The sequence below is a fragment of the Phyllostomus discolor genome, chromosome 12, assembly GCF_004126475.2.
Source record: "Phyllostomus discolor isolate MPI-MPIP mPhyDis1 chromosome 12, mPhyDis1.pri.v3, whole genome shotgun sequence".
Taxonomy (NCBI): Eukaryota; Metazoa; Chordata; class Mammalia; order Chiroptera; family Phyllostomidae; genus Phyllostomus; species Phyllostomus discolor.
The window spans coordinates 75354865-75358774 of record NC_040914.2 but is presented as its reverse complement, the minus strand read 5'-3'; the positions used below and the strand labels follow the sequence as shown (position 1 = coordinate 75358774).

General features: G+C 47.3%; 1 long non-coding RNA gene across 1 annotated transcript; it reads left to right on the top strand.

The window, feature by feature from the left end:
• The first annotated feature begins 752 nt into the window (after window positions 1-752).
• LOC118497737 lies at window positions 753-3438 on the top strand. Its single transcript, XR_004900272.1, has 3 exons — window positions 753-896; window positions 1558-1620; window positions 2738-3438. It is a non-coding gene; the product is annotated as an uncharacterized LOC118497737 (long non-coding RNA).
• The last annotated feature ends 472 nt before the right edge of the window (window positions 3439-3910 follow it).

The window sequence follows — 3910 nt, the reverse complement described above, 5'->3', positions numbered from 1 at the left end:
CGTTTCTGCAATAAAATGAAATAGAAATGTGTCGATGCTAGCATTTTAGAACATTCCAGCAAAAGGGCTGTGGGAAATGCCTTCGTTTACATTAAGGAGGGAAGCTCTGTGAGCAAGGGGGGTAAAACAGTGTGAGAAAAGGCCTTCAGTTAGGAGAAATAGCCGGATATTTAAAGTAAATAAATCGAAAATACAAAGTGTTTGTGTGTGTGTGCAGTCTCGAAATTACTTTTTACACATACCCATATACCTCCCCCGGTTAATTGTTTGTGTTTTGAAGAAAGGCGGCCGAAAGAAAACAGTGGGTGTCGCTTGCCTTCGGGGCCCGTGGGTCTGGGCTCCGTTGCCTTCTAGAACATTCTTCCTTTTCCTCCCCTGCAGGCTCTTTCGCCTTGGCTAAGCTGTCAGGACCCTGTCAGCTCCAGGCTTGGGGCGGCCGTGTCCGCCCCAACAGGGTTGGAAAACTGGAATCCGAGCGACCAAGAGCTCCAGGTACGCACCCTGGCGGGCGGCCTGGGGGCCATGAGACCGAGATGGGAGCCTGCGGGGGGCGGGGGCGGTCGCTGGGTGGTGGGCTTCCAGAGGCAGCCTGGTTTCGTCAGCATTTGCAGTTAGTGTCCTGGTTCTTCTTCTCGGCTTGGAGCCTCCAGAAAATGCCTGGCCTTTAATTAACTGCACTCTCCCGGGGCATGCACGATCGCTAATAAATTACTCTATATGACCTGTAACTGTTTCTTCCCTTCCTTCCAGCCGCCGGCCTTGAGCACTGTGGGGAGGGGGCACAGGGGGGAGGTTATGCTTGCTCTGTGTGCAGGAAAGGGGAAAATGGAAAAGCCGACTTAGACCATCCTCCGCAATGCCCTCTGTGTTTTGTCAACCTCTGGCCGCAGAGCCAGGTAACAGGCCCCGTCCAAACAACTGGCTGCGATATTCGGGACTTCTTCTAACACCTGGGATCTAGAGAGGCGAGGGGATTTCAGGGCGTGGCGGGACAGTGGTGAGGACGGCTAGCCTTCTTCTGACCGTCTTGCTCTTGTGGAGGAGCAGGTTTCTGGAAGGTCTCTGAGGTACACACGGGGAGTGGCCACAGCCAGGTTATGGCGGGGAGACTGGCACCCAGCCAGCACCTCTGCTCTTCAGCGTGGGGAGTCACAGTGCAAACCGCGTCACGCAGCAGTGACCTCAAAGTGTCCACCTGACCCAGCTTTGCATACCCTCGGATGTGCCTCCTGGTCCTAAGATTTCGTGGCTTTGTGTGAGGGACTCAGAGTCCCCATGCAGGAGGCCGTGCAGGGAGTAGATCCGGTTTATGCCCCTGGAGGACCCTCAGCCAGGACGGGACTTTCTCATTCTGTCCCTGTCCCCTCTCTGGGCAGCTGAGGCGCGATTGCTGTGCGGAATTTCTCATCCAGAGCTGGCCCTGCTCCCTGCACGCCCCTCTCACCGGGCACGCATTGCCCATTAGATTATCTTCTGAAAATATACTTTGAGGGGTTTTTGTTTTGTTTCGTTTCCCTACTTGACACTCTTGAATAAAATAGGCCATTTATCTTTTAGGCAGAAGTATTTCAACAGTTACACTGCACACTGGCAGGAGGATTGCAGGCTCAATGCGTAGAGGTAGTTAAAATTTTTTCATCTCGGGTTTATTCTTGTCTCAGCTTCCCCCGTTCAAACTTTGCAGCTTTTCGCCCCTCTCCCTAACTAATCCTCCCAACCACACGCCCCCCACCCCCCAGTGGATCCAGCCCACCTCCAGCTACTCAGACTGAAAGGAGCATTCATGCCTGGGCCATCTGTTTGTTTAAACTCACCCTGTGTTAGTCCATGTTAAATGCAACAGAATGGAGAAAAATGTAATTCTCTGTCGGCTTTTGATCAAAGAGAGGACTTTTAAAAAAAATTCAAGATGGATTTCTGAAGGACAATGTTATACACATTCCGTGTGTTTCTGAGCTTTGGTGTTTAGTTGATTTGGGGGGAAATCTTTTTTTTCCCCTTTTGATCCCAGGGAGAAAACACTCACACAAAAACACATCTCGGCACTGCAAACACGGCAAGACGGGCACTTTTCTTCTGACTCCGCAGCTGAAAAGTGGGGGAACAGGGCCTTTAATTTATCCACCACACAAGAGAATCTGAAATATGGCCCGACTGCGACCGGCAAAGACTCCCTGGCTCCTGTGAGAATTCGAGGGGAAGCCACTCTGGTCTGGGGCTGATTCAGGACCCAGGATGCTCACCCTCTGGCTCAGAAACACACGCGTCCATGCTCACTTCATCGATCTCAATTTCACGACCAATCATTACATGTACATTTCTCCCCTTACTCCCTCAGCTTTGGAGCAAATGCAAATAAAACGCTTAAAATGGTTAACATTTCCTGTCACTGAAGGCATTCATTAGGGGTGGGGGTCGCCGAGTTTTAAAGTGGATTTTCATAGGAATACTCATTTCAGATCTGCGGCGGGAACTCAGACCGGTTCACGCAGCGAATTTCGGGGGTTGCCGTAGCCTAAATCCACCGCCGTCATCCCAGTGATCTTCATACAGTGTGGATGCAGGAGAGCCCACATCCAAATTCGAGCTGAGATTAACCTGGGGCCCAGCTCAGCTCACAGGAAAGATTAAAGCGTGTTTTTTTCCTTTACCCACCTTGACTCATTTTCTTTTTATTGGAGGAAAAAAAACCCAAATGGTCTTTTAATTTGTTGTGTTTCCTCTATTGATTGTTTAGCTAGTGATTTTGCCAACTTCCTGGATGTTCACTGCTGGTTCTGCACCGAAGAGCGACATTTCCTCTCGGATCGGGACCGGACGCGGCCGGCACAGACCCTGGGAAACTGTGAGTACTCTGAGCTCCTTCTCCCGCGTCTCTCTGGCCCGGTGTGTCCCGCCCGGCCTGTCCCGCCTGCCTGCCGTCTCCGTATGCAGCAGCAGCTTTCCCCGGGCAGGCGCCTCGCCTGCACTCGCTATCAGCCCTCAGGACCGTTCTCCACGTTTAGGAAAAGAGACTCTACAGTTTCTACACAAACAACGTGTAGGAAGGGGAGGGGGAGTGTGCTTACCGATTGCAGTGACTTCGGTTTTCGCTTTAAGGCTCCGAAAGACGGAGAAAGTAAACAGAAGCAGGCTGGTTTATTTCAGGGGCTAACAGGGAGTCCCTACTGAATTTACCTAATAAAATAAATTTAAAAATTTTTCATTTTCTCATTTCATTCCAGCAGAGAATGAGTTTGCCTTTATAATGTCCAGATCTTTCAAGCTCAAGTGAGTGAGAAATTAAGTTACAAAATGTAAATACTTTGATATATGTATGTGAAATGAATATATATATATGAAATGAAGAGATTTCTGACTGTAATGCAATAGCAAGCCTGAGTTTAGGCTCTTAGGACATTGAAAAATTTTTTATGATGTGTAATGAGAAAATACAAGATTGAGTAAAAATGTTTCTTTTTAAAAATGGGTGAATTGTGATCCTTAATACATTTAATCATAATTTTTATTTAACATAAGTTGTCTATTTAAAAAAAAAACTTCTGAACATCTTGTCAAATGTTAGGAGAATTTTAAAGAAAATATATGCTAATATTCTAGGCCACAGTTGATTTCTTTCCTGTCCATGAAACTATTCCAATGAGTATGGGAAATTGTAAAAACAATGTAGTTCTCTCGTGAAAAGAATACCCTGGCTTTAATTACCAAGAGAAAGCAATTAATGCTCAAATTTCAAGGCAAATTCAGTGATCACTTAGGAGCAGGAAGAAAGAGGAAAGCAAGATGGTTATTCGCATGAGAAAATCCAGAAATCAACATTTGTAACTGTAGACGTATAATCGGAATGTGATTATATTTATAAGGAAAAGTTACATAAACTTCAAAAATGGTAGTTGTTTTGCTTAAGTGC